At 49.6% G+C, this 21,750-nt stretch overlaps 1 protein-coding gene across 5 annotated transcripts in view; it reads left to right on the top strand.

Annotated features, from left to right (window-relative positions):
* The first annotated feature begins 7,353 nt into the window (after positions 1 to 7,353).
* Positions 7,354 to 21,750, top strand: part of PTPN3 (protein tyrosine phosphatase non-receptor type 3) — a 108,027-nt gene continuing 93,630 nt past the window's right edge. For 3 of the 5 annotated variants that reach the window (XM_058523746.1, XM_058523742.1, XM_058523747.1), the window contains exon 1: positions 7,354 to 7,423. The gene's annotated coding sequence lies outside the window, so the exon portion shown is untranslated. Of the gene's footprint in view, positions 7,424 to 7,818; positions 7,973 to 8,000; positions 8,264 to 21,750 lie in introns of those variants that run through there. The other 2 variants (XM_058523743.1, XM_058523744.1) reach the window with 2 other exon arrangements.

Here is a 21,750-nt window from a genome sequence, read left to right as displayed (position 1 = left end):
CTTTCTCTTTTATCCTCATCCAAAGCTCTTTTTTCTGTTCCATCTCTCAGCCACATGCATTTCTGATAGGAGTTCTTGACCTATGGCTGCTTCTTTTCAGAAAGCTATACATTGTTGCACCCTGGTCATAGTTACAGCCTTGACTTGTCAAGTAACCTGGACTTTGAGCTTGGTCAGCAAAATTTAGAGGGAGCCAAAATGTAAAACAAAATAATTTTAAAAACATATTGTGCATACATCATTCTTTTTTTCCAGAGAGAACTTCTTTATTTTTAAATAGGTTATACATCACATGGTAGATAATTCAGAAGGTACAAAAAGGTTTATAGCAAAAAGTAAATGCCCATCCCTCCCCTACCCCCACTTGTCCAATTCCACTCTGGGAGATAATGAACTTCCCAGCCTCAGTTTTGTGTGTGCTCTCTAGCACTCATCCCACCACTATGACTACCACCATTACTGCCTCCTCTCCAGTCACACGGTTAGCCTGCTCCTGGCCGCGTGAGAGCACGGTTGGATGGAGTCAGAAATCCAAGATCAAGAGCAGAGAGCCTGACAGCTCTCAATTAGGGGTCCCTGTGTGCCTGTAGGGGATGCCCTTCTCCATTTTCTCTTCTCCTCCCCTTCAACCCCTTTATATGTGCACATCTTTTAAGAAGTTGATGCTCTGGTCCTTACTCCCATCCATCCAAGCATCAGTGATACCTACAAGACCATAATAATCTCTTGGTAAAATTTCCCATCTTCTTAGTGTATTACTCAGACTATGTTCTTGCTATATATACATCGAAAGCTACAGGATAGAAGTTATAAAACTTCAGCACGCATAAGATTTTTACAGTAAACTATAAAATACAGGTTCCTGGGTCCCACAATGAGAGATTGAGAAGGTCTGTGCTAAGTCAAGAGTCTGCTTTTTCACAAGGACTCCTTCCCCCAAGGTGATCTTGATATGTGGTTCCTGGATCAAACTTTGAGACATGCTGCCTTCTGTATTGGTCCTGACTCTTCTCTCTAGAAACTTCTATTAAAGATTTTCGAGTGTTTTCTTCATCACTGCTGATTTTTCAAAGCCATGACCTCTGAATGACTACTCTGCATTGCCTGGGTGTTTCTCTCTCTCTCCTCCTGTTTTCGGGCATATGAACCTTAAAGGTGTGGTTGGGAGACTTGACAAACCTATTCTCCCTGGGTTTTGTAAGATGATACCACCACTTTCAGGGAAGGCCATTGCTTAAAAACGGTCAGCCACAGGACCGGATGCCAACTTTCATTCTCTGCATTTCTCATTGTTTCTCTTTGCTTCTAAAGTCACAGCCATCTGTTGATAGAAGCATCCTCAATGCTTTGATCTCAAAGAGCAGGCTCTCAAGGCCCCTAGACTTATCTTTCCGTTTTTCACGCAGCAGCAAATCTATGTGGTGGTCCGTGGGTCTATTATGGTCCTGTTGGTCCTCTGGCATATCTACAGCATGTGTGCCAGAAAAGCGTTTTTCAAACTCAGGTCCGTGTATCCCTGCGAGTTCACTCAAGTGTTCTTGAAGGTCTGAGAATGCTCTAAAATAATTGTTTAATGTTATCTTTCCATTCCTATGATAATATTAAAAATATATACACACAATCTGGATTGTCTGGCTGACTCCCTTATAACAGAGGGCTGCCACATGATTTCGGTTTCCTTATTCGAATCTGCGTTCATCGTCAAGTGGGCATCAAGTGACCATCTAAAAGGACAGCGTTTAACTTTTGATTTGTTGACAAGCACATTTGGCAGCCATTACGTGGGCTTGGCGTCCGCCTAGCTCAGACTGAAAGGCTGAGTCCTTCCTGGGGCTGACGAGGGGAGGGCCCTTGGGTTCTGGCTCCTGGAACTCTTGGCTTCCTCTCATCTCCTGCCACTTTCTGCTTTCTCCCTTACCCCACCAGCCTCCTTACTCTACATATGCTCCCTTGAGGGCCTTTGTCCTGGCCATTCCCTCTGCCTAGAAGATTCTTCCCCCAGATATCTGCATGAATAACAATCTCATCTCCTTCAGGTCTTTGCTTAAGTGTTTGCTTAAGTGATTAAATCTCTCAGTCCTATTTAAAATGGCAACTCCCCATGTACCCCATCTCCATCTCTCTCCTGTCACACCTCTCTCTGGTCTCTCAACATACAGTATCATTCACTTTTTTATAATGTTCGTTGTTCATTGTCTGGCTTGCCTGTTAGGATGCATTGTTGTTCGTGTTGTTCACTGAAGTCTCCCAAGCACAGTGCCTGACACACAGTAGGTGCTTAATAAATATTTGATGAGTAAACGAATGGACAACAATCACCTCATCTCTGCTGTTGTACTCATGTTAAATTTGTTCATCAGTTTTACAGACAAAACTCTTTTGGCAGTGATAATTCGCAATGCAAAGATATTTTTTGGATTGGAATGGATAAAACTTGAGGCTTAAAAATTTGTGTTTCTCAGAATGAGATCCGTAAAGTGTAGGAGGCTCCAAAAACACAGGCTGAGTCCGAGGGGGTCCGAGTTGGACCAACACTTCTCTAGCAGGTTTCTGACTTGACCTCTGACCCCTTCTCTCTCTGCTTCCCTCCTGGGCCGGGAACAGACATCGTGTCACCATCAGCCACGGTTGGGCACGCAGGGCGGGCTCCACTCTCCGTGAAAGGAACGGCTCAAATTTTTGTGCAATGCTGGAGTAGCCATTTTTTCTCTCTTTACCTCATTTTCTTTGGCTTGCCAACTTTTAAGTTTGTTTCATTTTTCCTGACAATAAAAGAAACAAACTTATCTTAAACTAAGATTTAGGGAACTACACGTAAAGACATACAAAGACATAGATGCCCAAAGACTTGAAATTGTCCTGAGTTGTAAAAGATACCTTCCGTATCTTGTTTCTCTGCCCATACATGCAATATTCAGACAGAGCCGCCATTAATATTTTGGTGTAGTTCTTTCTAGTCTTTTTCCTATGTGTATGTATTAAGTTGAAATATAGGAAGTCGCCGATGTTCAACCACTGTTGACCTACAAAATGGCAATTTTGTATGGTTTAACCTAGTAATTCACAGGGCTGAAGCCATACTACTCGTATAATTTTACAATGTATTCTTTTCACTTGTCATTATAACAGCACCACTTGCCCACGTATTTACCGATTCTTGGGCCCTTCGTCAGCTTGCATTAACAGCACAAATAATTGATGAGCATTAGCATCTCAGCTGGGAGCCCTGCCCTGTGGATCACTGAAACAGTCCACGTGGTGCCCAGACTTCCTGAGTCTTGATGTGAGTGACAATCCTCAGTGGTTCTTCCAGGAAACTCTTCTCATAAATGCCCCCGGCCTATGGCCTGTGTGCAATGCTTGGCACCAGATTTTCTGCCAAAATGGCAGCTTCTGGGAATGCTGCTAATAACCGTGTTCAGCTGCTCATCTCTCGTTCCTCTTAATTTGTGTGAATCTGGTCCATTACTAGTGATGCATATTGGGTTTGTGGCACATCTTCCTCTCCAATGAAATGACCCTCTTTGGCTTTTTGCGCTTGTTGTTTAGTGATTTCTGGGCCAGGTACTGTTAAAAGAGAGAGCGGACAATTTTTTTAGCTTGTCAGCAGTAGGAGGGCTGCTTTTAGGGTCCTGGCTTTCTCTCTGCAAACATCATCAGGACTATCAGCTCTGTATCTTTTTTTTTTTTTTTTTTGTGAGGAAGATCAGCCCTGAGCTAACATCCGTGCTAATCCTCCTCTTTTTGCTGAGGAAGACCGGCGCTGAGCTAACATCTATTGCCAATCCTCCTCCCTTTTTCCCCTTTTTCTCCCCAAGGCCCCAGTAGATAGTTGTATGCCATAGTTGCACATCCTTCTAGTTGCTGTATGTGGAACACTGCCTCAGCATGGCCGGAGAAGCGGTGCATTGGTGTGCGCCCAGGATCTGAACCCGGGCTGCCGGTAGCAGAGTGCGCGCACTTAATTGCTAAGCCACGGCGCCGGCCCTGTATCTTTTCATCACAGCAAAGTCCTGAGGAGTCCATGGACCATGTGGTTCTATTATGTTGTGATTCTGCCTCCAAAATGATTGCCCAGGGACAGTAATCTAGGTGGGTCCTCTCTGGACTGGCCCCATTATCTGAGACTTGGTACAGTCCTATTCCCAACTGGGCCTCTGTTTGCTCTAGATTTGGCTGGGTTCAACTATATAGACTAAGAAGATTACGTGTCCATCCAAAAGCCCCATTTGCATAAGATTTGTGAGCTTATGATATAAGATCAACTGCCATTGCTGATAATAACATCATGTCACTCCAGGGGCCACAGCTTAAAAGGGTGGACTTTACCATTTTGGCCCCCAAAATAAAACAGTAACAGAGGACCAGAACATTTAAAGGTAATCTGTAGCCTATAAACAAATCAAAGGGTAGAGAAAACAAGGCAAAAAAGACACAAAAGGAAATGATGTGTGTTTTCTCTTATGATCAATATATGGTAAGCTACTACACAGAGAGAGGAGGTATTATAAAACCTAACATCCTGGCTTTGAGGTCAGACCAACTTATATCCAAATAGTGACCCTGCCTCTTAGCAGCTGTGAACAGCTCGTAGAATGTTTCCTCTTCTGTAAAACTGAGCTAGAAACACCCACTCTGTAGACTGACCATAAGGATTAAGGACAGAATATGTGTAAAATATTGATCACACTTGAGCTTCATAATAGCAATTATTTTTGTTATTATTATATTATTTTATTTTAAAATAATAAACATTGCAAACACAATATTGTGACATTAATAGATAAACTTAAAAAGAAAAACCAAGACCACTACCCCCCAAATCAGACTATTTACATTTTCCCATATTTCCTTTTAGTCTTGGTAAATGTGTGGACATAATCTTTACGTAGTATATTTGTGTTTTCAGCTTTTTTTCACTTAACATTGCACTGTAAGTTTTCCCCTGTTGCAATATGGTCTAACTTAGTGTAAAACAGTTACTTCAACAAATATACCATAACCTAATTAATCATTTCTCTATTTGCTGACATGTTTCCAGTTTGGGGAATATTCTTTAATTTTGTTCCTGTTTCTGTTATGCTGATTTGAAATGCACAATTTTTAAAAGATTTAGGTTTTCTTCCCTTAAATGTATGGATATGTTTTAGCTCAATTTGAAAACACTGTTTATAAAAGCTAATGAGTGTTCACCGTGGGGAAAGAAAAGGTGGTTTCAGCCTAGTTTCTGGTGGAAAGCAAATTGAGACAACTGCAAGAATTCACACATCCATTAACCTTCGTTTCCTCATCTCAGCCCTTGGCATACTGGTATGGGGATGACAGATAATGGAGGTAGGCACTCAAGAAATGGATCTTCAAAGTGGACTAAACATGTTCATGTTCTTGATGTCATTCAATCCCCACATGCGCCCCAGATCGAAGCGGTAGGTATTCGTATTATTTGAGGCACAGAGAGGGTAAGGTGCTTGTCCCAGATCACACAGCAGCTGGGAGACAACAGAGAACGCCTCTCCCGGACTCTGAATTTCCAGCTTTCCCACCGAGCTTTGGAAAAAATGCCCCCAAGTCCCGCTAAGAGGCGGCGGGTACAGCGATGGGTCGAGGGCCGAGCCGGCCTCTGCGAGGGGCGTCGCCGGCCTCTCCAGGAGGCTCCTCCTCCCGGGCGCTCGGGCCCCGCCCGGCTCCGAGCATGCCCAGTGCGCTCCCCGCCCGTCCCAGTGGTGCAGGGCGGGCGCCGCGCCTCCAGGTTTTGCCCGGGACCAGAGGTCGGGGCGGGGCGGGACGCGGGGCGGGTCCTGTTCCTGGGACTCCCTGGCTCCGTCGGAATTCACCCGACGCGACGCTAGTGCGACGCCCGCAGCGGTGGCGCTACCCAGCAACATGCGACTCGGGGACAATGACCAAAGTGAAGTGCTAGGTGCTGCCGGTGGCCGCCGGATGGCCCTTGGGCCGACCGGACCCCTGGACCTTGGGCACCTGGGGCCGGACAGGATGGTTCCAGCCATTACTCCACTCCTTCATTCACATATTCATTCCCAAACACTTTTTGAGCACCTAGTGTGTGCCAGGCTGTTGTAGGGGCTGGGACACCGCAGTAAAGACAGGCAGGGCTCCAGCCGCGGAGCTGAAATTCCGGAGGTGAATACACAATAAGGAAGCAAATCAGGAAAAGTCACTTACCCACCTCATCTCCTGCTGCTCTGCCCTCCTTGCTATTGCCTAAGCAGTCCTGCGCCTTAGGGTCTTGACACTGGCTGTTCCCTCTGCCAGGAATGCTCTTCCCAGTTTTTCTGCGTGGCTAAAATGTCACTTTCTCAATGTCACCTCTCAAGGGCCCAATGTGACCACCTTATTGAAAATGGCACTCCCTCTACCCTCAAGTCTCCTTACCCTGCTCTTTTTCCTTCGTAGAATTTACCACCTTCTGATATACTATATAGTAGTTTGCTTATTTGCATGTTTATTGTCTGTTGCCTGCCTCTCTTCCCGCAAACTCCACCAGGGGACGAGATTTTTGTCTATTTGTTCACCACGCGCGAATAACCAGAGTAGGTGATCAATAATTATTTGTTGAATAAATTAATGGATGGTGATAAATGTGAGGAAAATAAAGTGAGGACATGGAGAGTGTCCCGGAGCAGGGGGCTAACTTAGTAAGGGGGTCAGGGAAAGCCTCTCCTAGAAGGGGGACATATGTACAATGAGAAGGTGCCAGCCACGTGAAAAGCTGCACAAAGACGTCCCACACAGAGGAGGGGAGAGGCATGTGCAAGTGCCCTGAGGCTATCCAAGTTCTGAGTGTTTGATGGACAGAAAGGTGCTCCTGGGGCTGCAGGAAGAGAGGTGTGAGATGAGGTGGAAGAGGAAAGCAGCAGCACAGATCAGGTAGGGGGCCTATAAATCTTGGGAAGAGGGTTTAAGCCAGGAAGGTTACTAGTGGAATGGGATGAGCACTGGACTGGGAGTCAGCAGGACCCCTGCTAAACCACAAAGCCGCTGGGCGAGACGACTCCTCATTTCAAAGATTTGCTGAACGCCGACTGCTTGACATTCCTAGGTATGGAATCACCGTGGGCCGGGCACACAGTAGGTGCCCAATAAGTGGTTATGGAGCCAATGCCTGCGTGCATGCGCAAGGGGAGCCGGCGCTGCACGGAGCTCGGCATGGGAGCCCGGGTGGCCCGGGGAGGCGCGTCCGGGCGCGCCAGCTCGGGGCGGGGGCGGGAGCGCCCCGCAGGGCGGCCCGGGCGCCCGCCCCCCGCCCGGCGCGCGGGCCCGTCGCGGCCAGCCCGGCCGGCGGGAGCCGCCCGCGGGCGGCACTGGGCATGCTCAGACGGCGGCCAGGTCGGGCCGCGAGCGAGCTTCCGCGCCGCCCGCACGCGCGACCTACCTGGGCGCCCCGCGCCCCCGGATGCTGCAGGTACGGGCCGCCGCGACCCCCCGGGCCGGGGGCAGGGCGCGGGGCGGCGGGGCCGGGGGCGCGCTCGGCGCCGCCCCGCCCCCACCGGCCCCGGGCGCGCGGCGAAGGCGCGGGCGGGCTGGCGGCCGCGGCCGCCCCGGGGCGGGCGCCACGTCGGGGCGGGGAGGGGGCGCCCCCGCCGCGCTCACCTGGCGGGGCCGGGGCGGGAGGGAGCAGGCCGGGCCGGGTGGGGCTCTGTCCCGGGCGGGCGGCCGGGACGCGGTGGCGGCGGCGGGGCGTGGGCGTGCGCTCCAACCGGGGCAGGGGCGGGCGCGACCGAGCCCGGGCGGCCGGCGACCCCGGGGGGCCCAGCGTCGCCGCGATTGCGGCCCCGGGCGCCGAGGGGGCGCACAGCCCGCGGGGAGCCAGCCAAGCGCGGCGGCCAGCCCTTCTCGGCTCCCCGGGCGAATCCGCCTCTCGGCTTTCAAAGATGGCATTTCCTGGGCCTGGCACGAACTCCAGCGCCAATAAATCCTCCCCGTTCCGCGGGCGATCCGAATGATTTATCAGGTACCTGTGCTGAGACAGCTGCAGTGGGGGGCGGGGTGTATGTGAGAGCGCCCAGCCCCCCGGAAATTCGCATTTCCAGCAACCTAAACTTACTGAGAAGTTGCGGTTGCCTTAAAAATTCATGGGAAGTTGAGACAACTTGACACCTGGGTTTTCCGAGGTGGTGGAAAGAGCTTGTGACTTGGAAACTGGAGACCTCTGTTCGAGTTGGACTCCCCCGTGGCCAGCTGGTGACCTTGGGCGAGTTGTTTAACCTCTCTGATCCTCAATTTCCTCCCCTGCAAACAGCCGGTAATGATGCCCACCTCACTGGGTTGTCGGGTGGATTAAGTGGGATAAATTATGTGGAGGTGTTTGGCACCTTGCCCGGCACAAAGCGAGCGAGCAGTTGGCGGCGTGATGTGAATTTAATTCGTTTAGAGACCCTCGTGGCTCCCATTTCACCAGGAAATTAGAATTATGAAAGCATCTTCAGGGCCTAGTGGCAGAGTGACAGACCCTGTCTTTGTGCCCAGGAGAACTTCTGCTGAAGTCAAGGCTTTGGAAAAACAATTTAGCCGAATTGTAACCTGAGAGCATCTTCTTTAAAAGCAGTTTTATACATTCAGAAACTCCAGAAGTTGGCACTTCAGCTTTACTTGCAAAAGAGCTGTTTTGCAAAATGATCCATCTTGCAAATGTTTAAGCAGATGATGCTTGAAAGTAAAGCCTGGTGAGGAAGATTTCTGTTCTAAAAACCTCCCAAACCCAACTTGCAGTGATTGTTTAGATCAAGGTTTCTTAGCCTCTGGATTGTTACCGTTTGGAGTTTGGTAATTCTTTGTTGTGGGGCCTGTCCTATGCATTGTGGGATGTTTAGCAGCATCCCTGGTCTCTTCCCAGTAAATTCCAGTAGCAAACCCTCTCCCTAGTTGTGCCAACCAGCAATGCCTCCAGACACAGCCAAATGGCCCCGGGAAGGAGGGGCAAAATAGCCTGTCTTCCTCTTGAGAACCACCGATTTAGAACCACTGTGCTTTCTATCATTAGCCTGAGTTGTTTGGGAATTTCATCTTATGTTTTTTACTATAATAACTAACCTTTGTATAGCCTTATAGAACTGCACAGAGAGCATCCACATGGGTCAGCTCATTTAGTTTTTACAACTCCCTCGTGGGGCTGGTGTTATTCACATTTTACAAATGAGGAAATTGAGGCTTTGAGCTGTCGATTACACAGTGTGTGGTGTAGCTGGGATGTAACTCACGTCTTCTGGTTCCACGGGTGGGTCTTTTTCTTCTACATCAAGCTGCTCTTTATTGTATGGAGACTCGCAAATAGATGACTTTCCTGATGATTAAATTATGATGTAAAGTAGACTGAAAGCTAGAACCTTTCTGAGATTGACTAGTTGAAAATTAACCGTAAGCTATGATCTGACAGAGAGTAGGTCGTTGTAGTTAAATATTCTAGTTGATAATGAGCTCCCATAAATCCCACCTACAGTTAATGGAATACCAATTTGCAGAGAATTAGAGTAGAATAAAATGTGCCTAATACTCTGTATTGATCCTGAGTTGTCTCTCCTGATTTGCAGTCTCCTAAAACGGACTCCTGTATGCAAATTAGACATTAGCTGGGGAATGTCAAAGGTCACGTTACTGAAGGCATTTTGGAGTGGCTGAGGAATTCTTGTCAGCAAGCATTTATTGGGCTGCTTCTATATGGTAGATGCAGTGCTGGGTGGGGATGCAGAGTAGGCCAGGGGACCCCAGTGAACCTAGGTGCCTGGGGGGACTTCTCTGCAGGGAGAAGGCAGGTTCTGGCCAGGACAGACACATGGCTGGCCCTTGGGGACAGCTTGGGGCAGGAGAGAGAACCCAAGGTAACACTGAGGCAAATTCAGGATCCCGCACTGCTTCCTCGCTCCTGTCTCTGAGCCCTCCTTTCTGCATTTTATCATAGAAAAGGTATTCTGAGAGCTTTTTAACATTCTCATTCAAGTGTCAGGATCCTTGTCAGAGACAAATCATATCCCCGAAAGAAGTTGGGGTCCCAGGCTGGTAATTGGTCTCTGGGGATTGAGACCAGCTCCTTGATGGTTGACTGTGAACTGGGAGGTTTCACGTACATTATTTCATTTCAGTGTCGCGTTCCCTGCCCCTGCAGACAAGCACACTGAGCTAGCAAAGGGAGTGTGGGGCCAGGAGCAAGAGGGACGAATTGTGACCTTTTGCACCTCGGGTCCAGGCACCCGAGGGATTCCGTTTTCTAGGAGGGACATAAGTCACCAGAGGGACTTGGCTTTGGGGACTGGAGGGAGCAGGAGGACATGAAACCCTCTCTACCCCCTCCCCCAGGGTTTGTGGCAGGTTGGGAGGGGACCAGCAATTTGTGGTCCCTCCTTCTCTACCTAGGAGAGTGCCTGTTGACCTTATTCCCAGAGCTTGCCTTCCTTCCAGCAGACAGTGGTTTCTGGAAAGCAGGGTTGATCCCTCTTCATCCCTCCCCAGCATCTGTTGCAGGGGCTGGAATGCCTATGGCACTCAGTACCCACAGTGGCCCTGGTGTTGACGGCCGGTGGGGGCAGGCAGCCTGCTGCTGTTGCTTCCCTAGCTTGGGCTCTTCTCACTACTCTCCTGGAGACTGGACAGGACCTGCTCGGTGTCCACACTGCTCTAGTCTGGGTCCTCGCAACCGCAGGCTCTGATCTCACAGGTGTCTCCTTTCATCTGCCCGCGGGGGCACTAAAGGGAGTGCTTGGTAGGCCCCTGACTGAAATCTGGTTGGTCATGGCTTCCAAGACCCAGAGGTCTTGCATCTGCAGAGCTTCTGCTTGGGCATGCACCTGAACCCTCGGCCTCCAGGTTAAGACCAGCCGTGAGCACAGATTTAACAGCAAAAGAGGACATTTATGGAGCCTATACTGTATGCCAGTCTCTGGGGCTTCAGGGATGAAAGCTGAACCCCTATCTTGGAAGGATGCATGGCGGAGTTAGGAAGGCAGCGACACTGTGTGTGTGTGTGTGTGTGTGTGTGTACACGCATGCATCTGCATCTCCGTCCGTCTGTCTATCTGATAACTGCTTTAAAAGAGGATAAAGCCAAACACAGGAGAGACCAGTGGAGGGAGCCATTTGTTCTGACGGGCATCAGGAACACCGTTGGGAGCAGTTGGCATTACATTCAGCCTTGAGGGTAGAAAAAGATGGCCTTTGGGGGGCAGGCAGAGGGCAGGAGCACAGTCTCAGAGGCGTGAAGAGACTGTGTGTACTTCGGGAGGGGGACTCTTCCCCAGGTGCAGCCTCCTGATGTTGGCTCCTGTAGTTAGGGTGCTGCGCCATCTCTGCACAGGGGCCCCGCCTCCCAGCCCAGGAGAAAGTGCCCATGCTCCTCATTTTGGCTGGGTGGGAGTGATGCTCCTGGGTTGTCTTTGAGGCATGAGCACCTTCTGGCAGCGATGCCTCTGGTTTTAGTTATTAAACACTGGTACGGCACCTACTGGCTGCCAGGCACTGTGCTGAGTGCTGTCCAAATACTGACTCCTTCATTTCATCCTCGTGGCAGCCCTCTGGCCATGCTGCCTCGCTGGCACCCGGACGCTTGGTAGGTAGGGGCAGAGCTCACCTCCCCAGGCCGTGTCCCTCTGTGGGTGATGCTCTGATCCTGGTACGGCTTCTCCCGGCTGCAGTTGACATCGATGCGCCGGGAAACAGCCGCGTCTGCGAGTTGTGATGGACTGCTGACTGCCACGGATTTTTCTCCCTGACCCCGTTTCCTTCGGGGGGCCAGCCGGGCTCCGCTGACTACAATTTCTGAACCAAAGATTGGGATCTGTAGTCTGAAAAAGAATGTTTGAACTGCTTCTTTAGGCAAGAGGAGGCCTGGGAGGTGTTGTTTGGATACTGAGAGAGTGGAATTTTTGAGGCATTTCAATGGTTTATGTGGAAAGTTAGGACAGAGGATTTGAAATTGGGATAGTCCTGGAAAATTCAGGTCCCATGATTTACTGTCAGGATACACAAGGTTTTAGTAAATATTTAAGCAATGTGTAGTTTGGGGTGAATTTTCTGTACTGAGCCTGTTGGAGCCCCAAAAGGGAATAAATGGTGCCTTCCAGCCCCAGAATCTTGCTAATCCTACCAGTCCCATTTTACAGATGGGGTGAGAAAATCGAGACTCAGAGAGATGAAGTGACGGCCCGAGGGGCACAGTGCTTATATGTAGACAGCCAAGATTTGAAACCAAGTCTGTCCCTAGACAAATCGTTCAACTGTAAAATGAGGATAATAATAGAACCTGTTTCCTTTAAATTGACCATTGTAAAGGAGCTAAGGACTGAAAACCCACTAAGGTAGAACTTGGTACAAGAAGGGCCCCTCCCTTTGTGGTTGGGCCCCTGATCCTCCAGACAGGCCCTTTGTTTAGCTTCAGTGCTGAGAGTTGCTGTGCGTGAGTGACAGCCCCCTCCCCCAGGGACCAGAAAGGGGCCTTGGCCAGCTGGATGCTGTGTTGATGAGAGGACTTTAGGAGTGGGGTGTGAAGACCTGGCTCCTGCACCCCACTTCCTTTGGGTGAGTCATCCTCATGGTCTAGACCCCAGGTTCTGGGTGAAAGAGGTGGTAACCAGCTCTGTCAGCCAGCCCTTGACCCTACCCATGGTGGGCCTGGAGTGGGGATGATCACAGCCTGAGCCCAGATCTTGCCCGCTTTGCTTCCCCAGTTCCCTCCCCTGGTCTGGCTATCAAATTCATACATGGTTGTGGTCGAAAATTAAAGTGTCATGGAGCAGAAGAAAAATCATTCATGATGCTCCTCAAGGGACAGCCGTCACCACCACCACCACTGCCGAGGACTCCACACACCCCTTCACCTGCCAGCCTGTCGTCTAGTCCGCAGCCCAGGGGGTCTTGCAAAAATACTTCCTATTGCTCTTAGAATAAAAGAGAAAATGAATGTTGGCGTCTCCTGCAGGCCCCGGTGTGCGGGCTTTGATCCTCCTGCTTTTTCCAGCTCTCGCCTCACCTGCCACAGGGGCTGTGGAGGCCTGGAACCTTCTTCCGCTCGCCCGCAGTTAACTGCTCCTCTGGGTCTTAGTTCCATGGCTGCAGATGCCTTCCCTCGCCTTCCTGATTTGGGGTAAACTGCCTGCTATAAACGCTCGTGCCACCAGATCTCTCTCCTTTTACAGCACTTTTCACAGTTGCAATTTTGTGGTTAATTAGTGTAATTATTTGTATTAGTACCTGCCTCCCCAGCTACACTGTGAGCTCTGTGAAGTCAGGGTCTGTCTTTCTTTTTTTAAAGAAAACTTTCTCTGAGACTTATTTTTTTCTTTTAACTTTTTATTTTGACCTAATTCAGACTTATAGAAAAGTTCCAAGAATAGAACAAACAACTACCATATACCCTTCACCCAGATTCCCCAGATGTTCCCATTTTATCACATTTATTTTATCCTTCTCTGTATGTATATATTTTCCCTGAACCATTTGAAGATCATTTATAGACTCTTCCTTTCCCCCAAAATACTTCAGTGTATTTCCTAAAAACAATGACATTCTCCTATGTAACTACAGTCTAATTTTTAGAATCAATAAATTATATTGATTAAAATATAAAATATTTTGTATAATATTTACTATTGATACAATATAAAAATACTGTTATCTAATCTCTCGGCCATATTCAGGTTTTGCCATTTGTCTCAATAGTGTCCCTTGTAGCAAAGAAAACCCCAGATCCTGTGTTGCATGTGGTTGTAACGTCTCTTTAGTCTCCTTTAAACTGGAACGGTTCCTCGGCCTATCTTTGTCCTCTACGACCTTGACGTTTTTGGAGAGTACAGGCCAGTTATTTCCTAGAGTGCCCTTCAATTTGAGTGTGTCTGTGTTAACTCACACAGTGTCCCCAGTGCCACTGGAACATCAAATGCACTCGGTAAACATTTGTTGAATGAAGACGTGGTAAGATGGAAGGAGATGGAAGGAAAAAAGTCAGCAGGTTTTCTAGTTTCCCCCACTCCTACTCCTTTCCTTGCTGAAGGCTATTATTCAGTTGCAGTCACACTGTTTATAGGTTTAAATCTTGCTATTTTTATAGCACAGCTTTCCCCCCAAAAGAGAGGCTTTCTCAGGTGTAGTAGTGAGCCTGTTGTCTCTGCAGGTATACAAGCAGATGCTGGGTGATGGCTTGGGAGGGATGCTGGAGAGGAGAATGGAACATCTGATGAGGGGTGAGACTCAGCCTGGTCCCTCCCAACGCCGAACAGCCTTCTCTAACTGCGACTTGAACTTCGCAGGCCTAGGGGCCCAAGAATAAGGCAACTAGAATTTATCATCCAAACATTTTGAGAATAAAAGGAGTGCTGTTGAGAATTACATCTAATCGAGTAGCCTCCTCTGGGACTCCCTGGGCAAACGTGACTTTGAGGTTGGAGATCAGTGCCAGAGGATCAGCCCAGAAACCCTTCTAGCACCAGGAATCCTTTGCCTGGATAAAGACAAAACTGATCTCCTTGGCATTGCATGCTGGGCCCATGTTCGTGGCTTTGGTCCACACGCACCTCTGTAGTCGCATCTCCCTTGGCATGCCCCTCCTCAGCTTTGCACCTGCTCCACCAGCTTTCTCTCAGCTTTGCCTTGCTTGCTCCTTCCTGCCACAGGGACTGGCAGAGCCTGGAACATCACTTACATACCCAGGCTGGATGGAGGAGGAGGGACGGGGCCTGTGATGGATGCACAAGGGGGACAAACAAGCCAGCTGTGCTTCCCACTAACCGAATTCTATTGGAATTTAAGAGCCAGGGTGTGTGAGTGAGGTGGGGCAGGGGACCAGAGTTTCCCTAGGCCTTATCTTCTCTTTTCCTGCAGTGCTCACACTTCCACCTGTACCTCCTGCGCAAATGCTCACGTGCCTCTCCCGACCCTTGTTCTGAGATCAGAACCTAGTCACCAGCCTTTGGCAGAGGTGGGGAAGCAGGTGGCAGTGGGGACCCAGGCACGAGAGGATGGGCATTGGATGACCAGTAGGTGCAGACAGGGACTTGGATGCAGAGGAATCAGGCAGGAAACCAGCGTCTAGGGATCCCGGTTACAAGGTCAATACGGGGCCGTTTATCAGGAAGTCGAGATTTGCAATGTCGGGTGCCCAGATACTCCAGTCCGAGGGGGCAGGCCCTGGGGTTCATATAGTACAGTTCTTTAACTCATTTTCTGCCTAGCAAAAAATACAAACCCTGTCTTCCTGGAATAAAAAATATTTTACCCTGCCTTCCAGGAATAAAAAGTATTATAGGATGAAAATGTGAATGTATAGAGATATTTTTCTGGGGCATCCCAGTCTTGTGGACTTCATGAACACAGTCCAATGCAGTACAGTATTTTTATAAGTCTAGGCATCAGTGGCTTTAATGGAAAAGCCAGTTAGTGAAGGAATGTTCTAGTTCTTAGAATGCAAAATACTAGCACTTACTACACTTTGGGCTACTAAACTAAGGTTTTCTAGTGAACTGTGATATTATGCGTTACTGGTTAAAATGTTCTTTTCCTCTCCCAAGGCACAGCTATGCAGAAGCATTTAGTTTGAGGTCACTTTTTACGGGACAGAAAGAATCACACAGTATCAGAACTGGAAGGGACCTCAGAAGAACCTTTTCCAGCTTCCTCTTTATAGATGGGAAAACTGAGGCCCTGAAAGGGATATGGCATGCTCCAGGGCACACAGGTGGTCAGCTGCAGAGCAAGGACTGGTACCGATGTTGTGCATTTTCCAGCCCCCAGATCTTAGGTGTGTTTTCTAGATCTCATCTAAGGAAGTTTATTAGATGGGCTGTACATTTCTATTATTTTGTTAACGTCCTTTGGCATTTCTCTAACTATCAAAATAAGTTGTATTGGCATTGAAGCAGTTAGGCATTTCTTGCTCTTTTATGTGGAAGTTGCTAGACAGATTTTTTTTTTTCATTTTCATATAAAAAAGATGATAGATATTTTCCATTGAATTTCTGTATTCTGTACTAGTGTTTCTCAAGCTTCAGCACATCAGAATCACCTGTTAAAACACAGCCTACTGAGCTCCACCCCCAGAGTTTCTGATTCACTAGGTCTGAATCAGACTCTCAGGTGGGGCCCGAAAATTTGCATTTCTAACGAGCTCTGGGTGACACTACTGGTCCAGAGACCAGGGACCATCTTTTGAGGACCACTGCCCCAGGCTTAGTTAGTGATAGTTTCAGATAATGTGCTCTGTGCTCTGCAGCCAGCTGGGCCCTCCCTGCAGTCTCACCAGCCCTCTGTCCTCCCATGTTACTCCCACACCAGCCAACCTGACCGTTCCACTCTCTCCAGGTCTCCTACCTGTTGTCCTCACCTCTCCAGGTGAGCCCACCATCTGTGGCCCTGAGATGCTCAAGGCCATCTGGTGGGAGCCTCCTCACCTTTACCCCTCTCTCCTTCATTTTCTGGCTCCGCTCCTCTTCCTCCCTTTCCTCCAGTCTGAGAAAATGAGTGTCTTCTGGCTCAGGCTCACCTCTCCATTCACAGTTGAAGAGTGTCGTCCCATCACCTGGAAAAAAGCCTTCTCCGAGCCTGGCCTCACCTTTAGGTCACTGCCCAGTTACTCCCTTCCCTTTCCCTACCAAGCCTGCTGGAGGAATAGTCTACAGTCATCGAAAAAGATTTGCTCTCACCTCTCTTAACACAGACAACTGTTCAATTCCAGGAGTTCAGATTTTTCTATAGTACCTATAATGAAGGAAAGACAATTTTTTGTTTGTTTGAGGAAGACCAGCCCTGAGCTAACATCAGATGCCAATCCTCCTCTTTTTGCTGAGGAAGACTGGCCCTGGGCTAACGTCCATGCCCATCTTCCTCTACTTTATATGGGACGCTGCCACGGGATGGCTTGACAAGCAGTGCGTCGGTGTGCGCCCAGGATCCGAAATTGTGAACCCCAGGCCACCGAAGCGGAGCGCGCGCACTTAACCACCGCGCCACCAGGCGGCCCCGACATAATTTTTTTTAATTGTTGTAAAATACACATAACATAAAATTTACCATCTGAACCATTTTTAAATGTGCAGTTCGGTGGCATTAAGTATAGTCACATTGTTGTGCTACCAGCACCACCAGGCATCCACAGAACCCTTTTCATCTTGCAAAACTGACACTCTGTATCCATTGAACACTAACTCCCCATTCCCTTCTCCCCCCAGCCCCTGGCAACCACCCTTCTCCTTTCTGTCTATGAGTTTGACTACTCTACGTACCTCGTATAAGTGGAATCATGCAGTATTTGTCCTTTTGTGACTGGCTTATTTCCCTTAGCGTAATGTCCTCCAGGTTCATCCACGTTGTAGCATGTGCGAGAATTCCCTTCCTTTTTAAGGTTGAAAAATATTCCATTGAACGTATATACCACATTTGTTCATTCATCCATTGATGGACACTTGGGTTGCTTTCACCTTCTGGCTGTTGTAGATAATGCTGCCATGAAGATGGGTGTATGGAGAGGGATCGTTTTGATTAAAGGGACTTGCAACCTCAGGTAGGGTGTTGAGGTATTTGTATAGCAGTCTCAGCTTCATCTACCCCCTGCATGCCCCGCCCACCATCCCAAGGCTTCCCCAGCTGCCCCTTGACGAACACTAGCCTTGCTGTGATGGCCAGGGACTACTCACTCCTCAAGACCAGTGGCCGGTTCACACGACTCAGCCCATTCAGTCTCTGTGCGCCTGGCCGGTTTCCCTTCCCTTGTGCCAGGGCTTCTGTGAGCGGCCCTCTGCTCCTGCCTCCCAACCCACCTTGGCTCATCTGCTGCTGTCTGCTCCCTTTTTCCTCTGTTCTTATTGTCCCGCAGGCCTTCCTGGGTGGACTCACCTGATCCCATCGTCAGGGGCTTGCTGGTCTGTGTCTCCAGCCTGGTCATCTCTGAGCAGTTGAAGTCCTGTGTATATGACATCTGAACATCTGCCCCTGAGTGTCCCCTGGTCCCTCCTCTGCACATCAAAAACAGCCCTCCACCTTCCTCCTTAAAAACACCCTTTCCATAAGTCACACAATCTTCCAGCTTAGAAACCCCAGGGTCCCCCTTCAGTCACCCCCACACCTGCCCTGGACACAGCCTGCCCATCACACCTCAGAGAACTTCCTCCAACCCGTCCCTCCTTACCACCCCAGGGAAAACTGGTCAGTCCCTAGGCTTCTCCCATCTGCTTTCACTTTTCTTACTGGCACCAGTAGGCCCCGCACGTCGTTATCTCCTTCACTTTACTACCAGAGACTGCTCCCTACAAAAGCACGTAAGATCTCCTCATTCTCTGTAGGTTGCATGTAACTTGGCTCCATCTGGCCTTCCTTTCCCCCCTCTTTACCCCCAACCCCGCAAACCATGTGCTCTAAGCCGGGGCTTCCCGAGCTTTCATGTTAAAATGCAGATTCTGATGCTAGGGCCCTGGGTGAGCCCTGCGTTCTCCATCTCTAACAAGCTCTCTGGTGGTGTTGAGACTGATCTACAGACCACACGGCGAGTAGCCCGACTCTAGATCTGTGTTTGACAAATAAAGTTCTACCAACATACTTTCAGTCTACAAATAATGCAAGAATTTTTAAATTTTGTGTTATAATTTTAACATTTTCTGTTTTATACAAAGTTAATCTTAAATTTTTTCGATCATAATAAAGTGGGTTCCTTGTTGCAGTGATTATTTGCTAACAAAAGACATTTTCAGAGACTAAGAAAGGCTTCAGTTTCTTAAGAGTTACCAAATAGGTCCAGGTGTACGAACGGATGCGGTGGGGGCTCATGAGAATGTTTTCCCTTTAAAGGGGTGCATACTCAGGGTCCAGGCTCCCTCCTGTGAGCTTCTCCAGGGCCAAGACTGTCTCTTATTCAGCTCCATCCCCCAGGCCCCCTTGGGCCTCCTTAGGATGTTGGCTGAAGGGGAAGGAGGTGAGTCTCGGGTCTTTCTCTAGGAGGTGAGTGTGGAAACTGATGATTTGATGTGGGAAGACTGGGCTTGGAGGGGGAGCCTGTGCCTCCAGCCCTTGAGGAAGGGGCTCCCAATCCTGGGAGAGGAGGGACCGGATTCCTGGCAGCTGGACCTTGAGGAGCACGTAAGGCCCGTTTTGTGACTCTTAGGAAGGCTTGGCTGTGGAGGAGCTGGCCTTTGGCCTGGGGGAGGAGAGAGGGCGGAGGGCGGGAGATGGAGCCTCGTACACCTGGAAGAGTCTGACTGCGTTTGCTGCAGCGGGAGGGTCAGAGAAGCGTGTCCCAGATGGTGATGAGTCAGGTTTCTGGGGGAGAGGGAATGGGATGGGATGGATGTCAGGGAAAGGTAGAACCACCTTTGACCAGCCTGCTCTAAAAACTTCATTGCTCCTGTCGCCTAAGCTCTTTGGTTTGTCACTGGAGAGTTTCATGACCTGGCCTCTGCCTCCCTCTCCCGCTTGTTCTCTGCCACCTTCTCCACATTCCTAGGTCCTGGCCAAACTGTTCCCAGCTTAAAAGGCGAATGTGCTTCCTCAACCCCCAGCCTCCTCCCACAGAGCTTTCTCTGCCAGGCTGTGGTGGTCATTGTTATCTCTGGAGCAGGTTAAAGCCTGGGGCACCCCCCTCCACCACTCACTACTCTGTGACCCCGGTTGAGCCTCCTAATGTCTCGATTTCCTCATCTCCACACTGAGAATGACAGGTATCTCCACCCCACAAGGTCGGGTGAAGATCCCATGGTGACAGAAGCTTCTCCCGGTGGCACATAATTACCCAGGAAGTGCTGGTTGTCAGCAATGCCTGCCATCTCTCCCTCTCAGCAGGCTTGACAGAAGGACCACGGTGTGACGTTTGTCCACAGGTGGAGCCGGAGGTCTGAGATGGTGTGACTTGTGCGTGCTGCCCTGGGCAGGGTGGGGCTGAGGTGGTGCTGCCGTGGGGTGTGTGGGATGTGATGAAGGTCAGCGGAGCTGAGGAGGAGGGAGCCAGAGACCCGAGGAAGCTGGACTCGGGTGGAGAGCAGAGCCTCTCAACCTTTTATGTGCACACGAGAGGAGGCGGATTCCGTAGCTCAGGGTGGGGCCTGAGAGTCTGCATTTCTGACAAGCACTCGGGTGATGCAGGTGTGGTCTGGAGACCGCACATTGAGTGGCAGTGGTCCGGAACATGACTTACGGTGGGGAGGGCTCGTGGAGAAGAGGATATAGGAAAAGCAAAAGAAGCACGGCTGCACAGCCTTCTCCCAGCTCCGTGGAGATACACTGGAGTGGCAGGTGCGCCCAGGTGTCTGGAATCTGGCGGGTTAGGTTGGAATCAGACTGTGGATGGCGATGGACAAGGTGCAGTAGGGGCCCCTTAGGGCTTTGGGGTGAGTATTGGGTGATTTGATTTTGTCGTTTGATACTTCATCCTTCAAGGTCTAGCTTTGCCATTAGAATCCCTTTAGAAGCTGTGTTTCTCTCTCCCAGGCTGAGCTGTGGTCACACCCTAGACAAGGCCCCAGCAGCCAGTGGCACACACCTGTCTTCACAGCACTTACCTCACTGCGAGGTGATTCTCTGATTATTCACGCATCTCTCTGACTAGCCTCTGAGTTCATAGAGCAGGGACCTGAGACAGCCTTTTACTCACCTCTGGACCCCATCTCCTGCCATGGAGCCTGGCGCAGTTGGGGCTCACTAAATGCCTGAGGCATTATAAAGAGGGGTGAATGCAGAACACTCATGAAGGAAGAATGTGTGAAACCCTGTGACTAAGAGCACTGAGTTGGGGTGCCGGGGAGAGTGTGGATGGGGAAGATGGTTTAAGGAGTTGCAAGACCTCAAGTAAAAATGTCAGGAATGTCTTCAGAAGATAGAATGGGGACTCAGGAGTGATTTGGATTTGGGGGTCAGCTCTGAGGAGCAAGAGCTGGGCTGTGAGCTCTCTGAAGGAGTAGAGGGTTCAGTGGGGGAATGGGGATTTCAGCCAAGAAACCGTCATGTTGATCTAAGATCCACGAGCAAACCTGCTTTTCTCCTGCTCCCTTAGGAGCTGATGGGTGCCCAGACTTAGGCAGATTGAGGATAAAGAGGTTCAGCTTCATGAGGCTGGGTGGAACCAGAGATGGAGACCCAACACAGGGCAGGGTCTAGAGCACATTCACAGCCATTAGCAGGTTGAACCTTCACCTCAGAAGGGCCCTGTGAGGTGGGGGCCATTAGTTCCCTGAACCCTGTGAGTTGGGGTCAACCTCACTTTCCAAGATGGAAACGGAGTCTCAGAGAGGTAAAATAACTTGCTGAAAGCCACAGAGCTGGGAAGTGGAGGAGTCGGGCCTGGCCTGTGGTCTGTAGGCCGGGAGAGTGTTGGGTGGGGCAGGCCAGCCTTGGAGCGGGATTTCTTGGGGAGGACTGGTTGCAGGTGTGGCTCACAAGGCCCGAGCGATGGCAGGGTTGGGAGGGCTGTTGGGGCCAGGTGCTAGGGCATGCTGGGTAAGAGGAAGAGGCAGCGTCCGGAGAACACGAATGGGGAGGAGGCAGCCAGAATGAATGGGGATCTAAGCAGTTACACGCCCTGGGCACCAATAAAGTATCAGGTTTAAATGACAGCATTTTTTTTAAGTTCTTTCTTCCAACTCATTATTGCTCATTATAGAAAATTTGGAAATACAGGAAAGTTGAAAGGATAGAAAAACCAGCAATTATATTTTCATGATCATGTGTGTTCTTTTATGTCTTAAATAGTTGTGCTGGAGATACAATTTTATAACTAGCCTTTTTAACTTAATATTCTAATCATTTTCCATGTCATTATGAAGTCTTCATGGA

This window comes from Diceros bicornis, chromosome 28 (genome assembly GCF_020826845.1).
Source record: "Diceros bicornis minor isolate mBicDic1 chromosome 28, mDicBic1.mat.cur, whole genome shotgun sequence".
NCBI classification, from domain to species: domain Eukaryota; kingdom Metazoa; phylum Chordata; class Mammalia; order Perissodactyla; family Rhinocerotidae; genus Diceros; species Diceros bicornis.
This window is presented reverse-complemented; position numbering and strand designations above follow the sequence as displayed.